At 42.3% G+C, this 10,702-nt stretch overlaps 1 pseudogene; it reads right to left on the bottom strand.

The window, feature by feature from the left end:
• Positions 1-3,172: 3,172 nt before the first annotated feature.
• Gm7004 (predicted gene 7004) lies at positions 3,173-4,740 on the bottom strand (annotated as a pseudogene).

Raw genomic sequence — 10,702 nt, forward strand, 5'->3', positions numbered from 1 at the left:
GCATCCCTCAAAACTGGAAAGCGATCACATTACAGACCTCAGGTTACAGACAACCAGAGTCCTATACATCTGCTAGGACTCCAGGGGAGAAGGCAAGTGCTGGTGTCAATTTACTTTGGGAGAGAATGGAGGGAAGGAGGGCAACCCTGGCTAGACACGGGTTTTCCTGGAGGCAAATGAGAAAAACAAGCACCCAGGGGAAAAGAGCATCTCCATTTCTACCCCAAGGCTCTGGAGTCCTTAGCTCTAGCTCCAGGACTCTGGCAGTGACCTGGGCTCCTGGTTAGAGGCAAACCAAGAGTCTTAAAGGCAAATCTCAACTAGGTTTTTTTTTTTTGTTATTAAGAAATGCCTAAAATTCTTTTTTTGTTGTTGTTGTTTTTTTGTTTTTTTTGTTTTTTGTTTTTTGTTTTTCGAGACAGTGTTTCTCTGTGTAGACCCGGCTGTCCTGGAGCTCACTTTTCAGACCAGGCTGGCCTTGAACTCAGAAACCCGACTGGCTCTGCCTCCCATGTGCTGGGATTAAAGGCGTGCGCCACCAAGCCAGAAGCTGGAAAGAACTCAGATGCCCCTCAACAGAGGAATGAATACAGAAAATGTGGTACAGTTACACAATGGAGTACTACTCAGCTATTAAAAAGAATGAATTTATGAAATTCCTAGGCAAATGGATGGACCCGGAGGGCATCATCCTGAGTGAGGTAACCCAATCACAAAAGAACTCGCACAATATGTACTCACTGATAAGTGGATATTAGCACAGAAACTTAGAATACCCAAGATATAAGATACAATTTGCGAAACACATGAAACTCAAGAAGAACGAAGACCAAATTTTGAACACTTTGCCCCTTCTTATAATTGGGAACAAAACACCCATGGAAGGTGTTACAGAGACAAAGTTTGGAGCTGAGTCGAAAGGATGGACCAACTAGAGACTGCCGTATCCGGGGATCCATCCCATAATCAGCTTCCAAATGCTGACACCATTGCATATACTAGCAAGATTTTGCTAAAAGGACCCAGATATAGCTTTCTCTTGTGAGACTATGCCGGGACCTATCAAAAACCCTGTGAGTGGATGCTCACAGTCAGCTGTTGGATGGATCACAGGGCCCCCAATGGAGGAGCTAGAGAAAGTAACTAAGGAGCTAAAGGAATATGCAACCCTATAGGTGGAACAAAAATATAAATTAACCAGTACCCCCAGGGAGCTCATGTCTCTAGCTGCATATGTATCAGAAGATGTCCTAGTCTGCCATCAGTGGAAAGAGGCCCGTTGGTCTTGCAAACTTTATATGCCTCAGTACAGGGGAATTCCAGGGCCAAGAAGTGGAAATGGGTGTGTGGAGGAGTGGGTGGGGGAGTGTGTGGGAGACTTTTGGGATAGCATTGGAAATGTAAATGAAATAAATACCGAAAAAAAAAATGCCTACCTATAGCTCTCATACATAAAGCTTTAAAACACACATAGAAAATACACCCATAAGGTGCTCTACCTTGCACTCTCAAGAATGAAACTGCCACTTAAAGTTCTGCCAAAAACACTCCTTTGCTACTAATGGAAAGACAGAAGGGAGGGAGGGAGGGAGGGAGGGAGGGAGGGAGGGAGGGAGGGAGGGAGGGAGGAAAGAAGCTGGCAAACCAAAACCCATCTAGTTGTTCATCAGCAGGGGTAGATACAGGCTCAGATTAAGGCTTTCCCACCCCCCCAACCCCCCACCCCCTGTGGCAATTCCTCTGGGATGGCACTCAAACCTTACAGCCTCACACTCTGGAGCCAAGTGAGGTCTTTGTGCCATCAGCACAGTCTCCATAACCCTGTGACAACAGATGGAATGTGAGGTCTCAGAATGTGAGGTACAGGAGGCTGCTCATCACATGTGAGCATTCCCACTCCAGTTCTACACCTTAGTACCGCTTAAGAACCCCACTCACCCTGGCTACAGCAAGAGGTAGTTTAGGGATCTGTACCCCCACCCCCACCAAGCTGCATGAGATAAAATGTTTAACATAATCTACTTAACCTATTTTACATTTTTTCCCTTTCTTATAGGAAGGTTTAAAAAACATGTAACGTTTGTCTGGAACGTTTATTGGGGTGGAGAGGGTAGGCCCTATGTATTTGGGGAAGGTAGGGGGTTTGGAAAGGATTCCTAAAGGTTTGTAGGTAGGCCCCCAGACCCTTTATCTTTGTTAGACTGGGAAAACCCAGCAAATGCCTCCCCAAACCCCAACTTTGAAAGCTCACGATGCCCTTGGGAAAACAACCATCTTGTTCCAATCCTGCAAATCTTCTGCACAGACAACCAGAATGGCGGGAGAAGGAAGGAGGGGCTTGTTGTAAAGCTGTGGTCTTTGCTATCTATCGCATACTAGGTACAGTGGCGTGGTTTTCCAGGCACAGGGAAGTCCTTCATGGTCCTCACCAGGAAATTAAATCAAAAGGATAACTACCTCCCCCCCTTTCCCCAGCTCTTCTCATCTTGGTGCATTTATGTGTGACAAGTCTCAGGGACTTTATCAGTAGCACCACCTAAGCAGAAATAAGATCACTTATAATGCCTTAAGGTGTGTCCCTCTGTGGCTATCTCTTTCTGCCCAATACCATATATTTATTATTTATTTATTTATTTATTTATTTATTTATTTATTTATTTATTTTGGTTTCTATTAACTTAGTATACTTTCCTTAAAAAACAACCATAACAGAAGAAATAAGGACAATAATTATAGAGGATTATACATTGACACCTTAGACAAAGGAGAGAGGGAGAGAGAGAGAGAGAGAGAGAGAGAGAGAGAGAGAGAGAGAGAGAGAGAATACTAATGTCAACACAACAGGAGAGACAGAGAGACAGAGAGAGAGAGAGAGACAGAGAGAGACAGAGAGAGACAGAAGAGAGACAGAGAGAGGGAGAGAGAGAGAATACTAATGTCAACACAACAGGAGAGAGAGACAGAAAGAGAGAGAGAGAGACAGAGAGAGAGAGAGAGAGACAGAGAGAGACAGAGAGACAGAGAGAGACAGAGAGAGAGAGAGAGAGAGAGAGAGAGAATACTAATGTCAACACAACAGGATCTGCAGTCACCACAGGCTTTCCAGTGAGTATCAACTAAGGACCTGACACAAGAAGTATCAGGGAGTGGAGAGACACGGGTCTTGTGCTTGGGGTTGTGAAAAAAAATCCTGCAAGAAAACCAAGGAAGCCAAGACACAAGTCCTGCCACCCCCATTCCAGCTTGTGGTGGCTGTGGAGGCTCCTGTATCTTCCAGGCTAGGGAGTGGCCGAGGCGGGTGGGCCTGGAGCAGGAGATTGAGGAACCCCATCTGCAGGAGGAGGCGGCGGGGGGCTGCTGCTGTGGTGGAGGAGGATACAAGCCGTTTGGTGCTGTGAGGAGTACCCCGGGCCCTAAGATGTTTCCGGGCATTGGAGGCATACCAGGAGGTGTAGGGCCACTCCCAGTAGGGTGAATGTTGGCTGCCACAGCGAGGATCATGCGACCTGGCGTGGGCTGCCCAGGCATCATGGGGCCAGGGCCTGGTATTTGACCTGGTTGGGGAGGATGGTGGCGGCATCTGATGGTGCATCAGGGGTAGGGAGGGGGCTGCTGATACAGCATCATGCCAGGGTGGCCTGTGGCCCAAGTGGGGCCATCCCCGGCCCTCCAGTGTGCTGGTGCGCCTGCTGAGGTGTCTGGCCATGCTGCTGCTGCTGCTGCTGCTCCATTTGCTGCTGGGCACTGCTGTGGTGTCTGGCCGTTCTGCTGCTGCTGCTCCATTTGCTGCTGTACACGTAGTTTAGCATATTTCAACTGTTCCATGTGGAAGTTCTGACGCTCAGTAAGCAACTGCTGTCTCTGTTGTTCTAGAGCCTCTTTCTCTCTGTCCATAAGAGTCTCCAGCCCTTCAAAATGTCGAAGTTTGATCTCTAGTTACTTCATCTGTGTTTCATCCAAGAGAGCTACCAGGGACTTGATCTTTCTTTCTTCAACAGCCGCCAGGTGCTTGGCTTTAGGAACAGCTGAGGCCAGAGCAGCTGCTGCGGCTGTGGCAACGTTTCCTTCCGAAATCTCGTGTTCCATTTTCTTCTTCCCTGCATCGCTTTCTCTTCCTTTACATGTATCAGTGAGCTCTTTGTTCTCTTCATTCTCCTTTTCTTCTAGCTTGACATTCTCATTGACGTCACTATCTTGTTCCTTCTCACAGTTTTTTCATTCTGTCGATCTTGTATTTTATCACCTTCATCCGATTCATTTTCCACTTTGTTTTCTGCCTTTTCAGGCTGCTGACCATCAGGATCTGTTTCCATCTTCTCTTCTTCAGATCCTTCAAGCTTCTCTGGCTCGTCAGGCCCTGTGCCAGCAATACATCTGCTCTTCAAGCCATAGGTGGGCTCCACCTTCCCAGAGGCTCTTGCGGCTTCCTGTACTTTCTTGACATGTGCTTCAACCAATTCCAGGGGTACTTCTTCTCGGACACGAGAAAACTCCTCCAAAGCTGCTTTTGCTGCAGCAGGTGCTACACGAGGGTCAACAACAGATGCTAAAAAGGCAACAGGACTCATCACTGGGTTTCCCGACTGGCTGAAAGGGACAGGCTGGTAAGCTAGTGGCCCAAGAGAACCATCTAAATTTTCAAGGTATGGGTCCTCAATGGGAAGCCTCAAAAAGTGGAGGATGCATTCGTCCTGAGTACGACTTCCAACATGTTCTGAGACTTTATTCCAATCGTCCTTGATAGTGTATGCAACGGTGTCAGTTACTTTCTTAATAGGAGTGAATGGTGCTTATGGTAGTTGTGGATAGTGTCTGTGGTGTGTGTGCATGCGTGCGTGTGTGTGTGTGTGTGTGTGTGTGTGTTTGCAGGCAAAGAGCAAATTTAAGGAATCAATGCTCTTCTGCTTTGTGATACAGAGATAAAATTTAGGTTTCCAAACTTGCACAAGAATATATTTAATCTTTTTAACTGTGGCACTAGACCCATATTTTGTTTGTTTGTTTGTTTTTCCTAATTATTCTGAAGAGGATATTTCACAATACCTGGTGATGCTTTTTCACAATTCCTGCTGATGCTCGAGAGACACTTTATGTTATATCATATTTCTAATCCTTTTCTTGAAAAAAATAAACACAGACTTGGGAATCATCTTAATATTAGGAAAAACGAAAGGGAAATAGAAGTAGAAAAAGAAGACTGAAAAATATTTTCTGAACAGAACACCAATGGCTTATGCGCTAAGATCAAGAATCAACAAATGGGCCACATAAAATTTCAAAGTTACTGTAAGCAAAGGACCCTGTCAATAGGACAAAACAACAACCAAGAGATTGTGAAAAGATCTTTAACAATCCTATATCTGATAGAGGGCTAATATCCAATATATACAAAGAACCTAAGAATTTAGGTTCTTTAAGAAATTAGACTCCAGACAATCAAATAACCCTATTAAAAATGGGGTACAGAGCTAAACAAAGAATTCTCAACTGAGGAAACTCCAATGGTCCAGAAGCACATAAAGAAATGTTCAACATCCTTAGTCATCAGGAAAATAAAAATCAAAACAACCCTCAGATTCTACCTTACACCAGTCAGAATGGCTAAGATCAAAAAAACTCAGGCAATAGCAGATGCTGGCAAGGATGTGGAGAAAGAGCAATACTCCTCCATTGTTGATGGGATTGCAAGCTGTTACAACCATTGTAGAAATCAGTTTGGAAATTTCTCAGAAAATTGGACAAAGTGTTATTACCTGTGGACTCAGCTGTGCCACTCCTCGGCATATACCCAAAAGATGCTCCAACATATAACAAGGACACATGTTCTACTATGTTCATAGCAGCCTTTTTTTTATAATAGTCAGAAGCTGGAAAGAACCCAGACGTCTTTCAAAAGAGAAATGGAAACAGAAAATATTTACATAATGGAGTACTACACAGCTATTAAAAGCAGTGAATTTATGAAATTTTTAGGCAAATAGATGGACCTAGAAATTATCATCCTGAGTGAGGTAACCCAATCACAAAAGAACACATATGGTATGCACTCACTGATAAGTGGATATTAGCCCAAAAGCTCAGAATACCCAAGATACAATTCACAGACTACATGAAGCTAAAGAAGAAGGGAGTGTAGATGCTTCAGTGCTTCTTAGAGGGGTAACAAAATACTCACGGGAGGAAATACGGAGACAAAGTCTGGATCGAAGACTGAAGGAAAGGCCATCCAGAGACTGCCCCACCTGGGAATCCATTTCACATACAGTCACCAAATATAGACACTCTTTTGGATGCCAAGAAGTACATGCTGACAGGAGCCTGATATAGCTGTTTTCTAAAAGGCTCTGCCTGAGAAACACAGAGGAGGATGCTCACAGCCAGCTATTGGACTGAGCACAGGGACCCCAATGGAGGAGTTGGAGAAGGAACTGAAGGGGTTTGAAAAGCCACAGGAAAAACAATATCAACTATCCAGACACCTCAGAGCTCCCAGGGATTAAACCACCAACAAAGGAGGTTCATGGAGGGATCCATGGCTCCAGCCATTTATGTATTAGAGGATGGCCTTGTTGGGCATCAATGGGAGGAGAGGCCCTTTGTCCTGTGAAGGCTCAATGCCCCAAGGCAGGAGGATGTGAGGGCAGGGAGTTGGGAGTGGGTGGGGGCGTGGGGGAACACCCTCATATAAGCAGGGGGAGGCAAATTGGGATAGGGGACTTCCGGGAGTCGGGAAACAGTAAAGGGTATAACATGGATATTAATAAATATTTTTTATGTGTCATGGGAATGACTGGTATTGAATTACATCCATAGAAAAAGTGACAGTTCCACCTGTCATAGTGATACACACCAATATGCCTGGAACTCAAGTCAAAAAGACCTGAAGTTCAAGGCCAGCCTAGAATAACTATAGAAAGATTCAGGTGAGGCTGGGCCCCAGAAACTTGTAAGAGGCAAGCAAAGAAACATATAAAACACCTTAGCGGAAATTTAAAAGGTAAAAATATCTATTTCCCCTGAAGTGCCTATGATGGATTATTAAGAAACAGATGACATAAAAATAACATTCTTCAGGGAAATGTGGGGAGCGGCCCACTGTGTGTGTTGAGATAGTTCGGGAAGAAGGGAGATGCTTTTAAGGAAACAATGGATATCTGGAAATACCAAGGAATGAGTGACATCATCGAGACATACTCCAATGGGAAGAAAATTCTGGCTGAATCAATAGCTGTTTTTCCTCTCTTTGTGTATGAATGAATGCACTTACTTTAAGTTTTGTTGTAAATGTGTAGCCATATTTTTACTTTCACTAGTAATATATTAGAATTAGTATTGTAGGGTGATACTGTAAATAATTTTAAATTTACAAATCTATCGAACAGCTACCCATGTCAACTTAAGGAGCAATGGTTGGGCTCAGAAAGGATATATGAAAGACAGTTGTTTTATATATGTTCTGCTTTGCATGTCTTTCTCATTCTTCCTTTAAAAAGAAACACTTTTTGACCACACGTAGTAAGCTGTCTAGTTCTACACAGCTAAAAAGCTTATGTTACACTCTACATTTTGTCTGAATTACTTTGTTTTAAATTAACTTGGGACTGAACTCCCCATGTGTTGTTTCTTAGAAAAATTGTTTCAACCACCCTGGGCTCTTTTAATTTTCAAATAACATTTTAAATTTACGTTGTCAATTATTTGATGGAGACTATTAAAATTTCACTGGGATTGCTTTGAATTTGTAAATTAACATAAGTGGAATCAGAAACTGTACAGGATTCAAACTTGTAGTCAAAGCAAATTTATTAATCTTTATTATTGATTTTGTTTGTTTCCACTGTGGTGCTTTAATATATTTTGGTATTACTTAAAAATGTCATATTACTGATGCTCTTTTGTAGATCATATGAATTTTGGCCCAGCTATATGCCATTAAATTGAACAATAATTTAGTTTTTTAGGAGTAAGCTTGTGAGCTATAATTCTTTTATTTGATTATTAGACTTAGGTTTTTTCATATATTCCTACTGCTTTTCTATAATCACAAAAACATTGTCATCAAATAGTAAACCTTGTATTGCTTCTCATCCTGAACTTTTTAAAAAATCTCAGTATCTCAGTGTCCAGATCTTTCTGTGCATTGGAGAAAAAGAGTTATCTGAACCTCCTAGTTTAGTGTTGATGCATGGAAGAATGAGCTCAGTCTTACACTCTATAAGATATTAATATCTTATTAACTAGAAACATTCTTTTTTGAAGTTAATGCATGTACTATTCCTAGGATAATATTTAATTTGAGCATGTGATGATGAACTTCTTAAATTTTTTTTTAGAATTTAAAATTTTCTTTTTTTTTTTTTTTTATTTTTTTTTTCCATTTTTTATTAGGTATTTAGCTCATTTACATTTCCAATGCTATACCAAAAGTCCCCCATACCCACCCACCCCCACTCCCCTACCTGCCCACTCCCCCTTTTTGGCCCTGGCGTTCCCCTGTTCTGGGGCATATAAAGTTTGTGTGTCCAATGGGCCTCTCTTTCCAGTGATGGCCGACTAGGCCATCTTTTGATACATATGCAGCTAGAGTCAAGAGCTCCGGGGTACTGGTTAGTTCATAATGTTGATCCACCTATAGGGTTGCAGATCCCTTTAGCTCCTTGGGTACTTTCTCTAGCTCCTCCATTGGGAGCCCTGTGATCCATCCATTAGCTGACTGTGGGCATCCACTTCTGTGTTTGCTAGGCCCCGGCATAGTCTCACAAGAGACAGCTACATCTGGGTCCTTTCGATAAAATCTTGCTAGTGTATGCAATGGTGTCAGCGTTTGGATGCTGATTATGGGGTGGATCCCTGGATAAGGCAGTCTCTACATGGTCCACCCTTTAATCTCAGCTCCAAACGTTGTCTCTGTAACTCCTTCCAAGGGTGATTTGTTCCCACTTCTAAGGAGGGGCATAGTGTCCACACTTCAGTCTTCATTTTTCTTGAGTTTCATGTCTTTAGGAAATTGTAACTTATATCTTGGGTATCCTAGGTTTTGGGCTAATATCCACTTATCAGTGAGTACATATTGTGTGAGTTCCTTTGTGAATGTGTTACCTCACTCAGGATGATGCCCTCCAGGTCCATCCATTTGGCTAGGAATTTCATAAATTCATTCTTTTTAATAGCTGAGTAGTACTCCATTGTGTAGATGTACCACATTTTCTGTATCCATTCCTCTGTTGAGGGGCATCTGGGTTCTTTCCAGCTTCTGGCTATTATAAATAAGGCTGCTATGAACATAGTGGAGCATGTGTCCTTCTTACCAGTTGGGGCATCTTCTGGATATATGCCCAGGAGAGGTATTGCTGGATCCTCCGGTAGTACTATGTCCAATTTTCTGAGGAACCGCCAGACGGATTTCCAGAGTGGTTGTACAAGCCTGCAATCCCACCAACAATGGAGGAGTGTTCCTCTTTCTCCACATCCTCGCCAGCATCTGCTGTCACCTGAATTTTTGATCTTAGACATTCTGACTGGTGTGAGGTGGAATCTTAGGGTTGTTTTGATTTGCATTTCCCTGATGATTAAGGATGTTGAACATTTTTTCAGGTGCTTCTCTGCCATTCGGTATTCCTCAGGTGAGAATTCTTTGTTCAGTTCTGAGCCCCATTTTTTAATGGGGTTGTTTGATTTTCTGAAGTCCACCTTCTTGAGTTCTTTATATATGTTGGATATTAGTCCCCTATCTGATTTAGGATAGGTAAAGATCCTTTCCCAATCTGTTGGTGGTCTCTTTGTCTTATTGACGGTGTCTTTTGCCTTGCAGAAACTTTGGAGTTTCATTAGGTCCCATTTGTCAATTCTCGATCTTACAGCACAAGCCATTGCTGTTCTGTTCAGGAATTTTTCCCCTGTGCCCATATCTTCAAGGCTTTTCCCCACTTTCTCCTCTATAAGTTTCAGTGTCTCTGGTTTTATGTGAAGTTCTTTGATCCATTTAGATTTGACCTTAGTACAAGGAGATAAGTATGGATCGATTCGCATTCTTCTACATGATAACAACCAGTTGTGCCAGCACCATTTGTTGAAAATGCTGTCTTTTAGAATTTAAAATTTTCTTAAAATTCTTAAAATTTCAGCTATTAACACACTAATTTGCTTTCTAGCTTCTGTGCTTATTTTAAGCCGATTATAGTAATCCCATTTCCTTGATATTTAGAATCTCTTATTATTTTGTTACCATGGGCACATGTTTGTGTGTGTGTATCTCTGTCTCTGTATCTGTCTTTGTCTCTCTATCTCTGTCTCTCTCTCCTGTGTGTGTCTGTGTGTGTGTGTGTGTGTGTGTGTGTGTGTGTGTGTGTGTATGTGTGTGTGTGTGTGTGTGTCTGTGCCTGGCTTAGCATACTAGACTCTCAACAATGTTACAAATGAGGTTTTACAGATTCGAAATTGACCATCAGTGAAAAGAGCACCCTCAAAATTTAAAAGTAACAAATCTTGATACACAATAACAATATGTTATTGTGAGAGACAGAGAGACAGAGACAGCAAAAGAGACAAACAGAGAAAGATTATATCAAAATATATGCCACGATACAAGGCATGAAACCCTAATTATAGATATTGAAGAGTAGAGGGATATATTTTTGAGATTCTACAAAGTATAATTTCTCTCTTAACTATGACATGGTGCTAAACATAACAGAAAAATAAT

Source organism: Mus musculus, chromosome 14, assembly GCF_000001635.26.
Source record: "Mus musculus strain C57BL/6J chromosome 14, GRCm38.p6 C57BL/6J".
Classification (NCBI taxonomy): domain Eukaryota; kingdom Metazoa; phylum Chordata; class Mammalia; order Rodentia; family Muridae; genus Mus; species Mus musculus.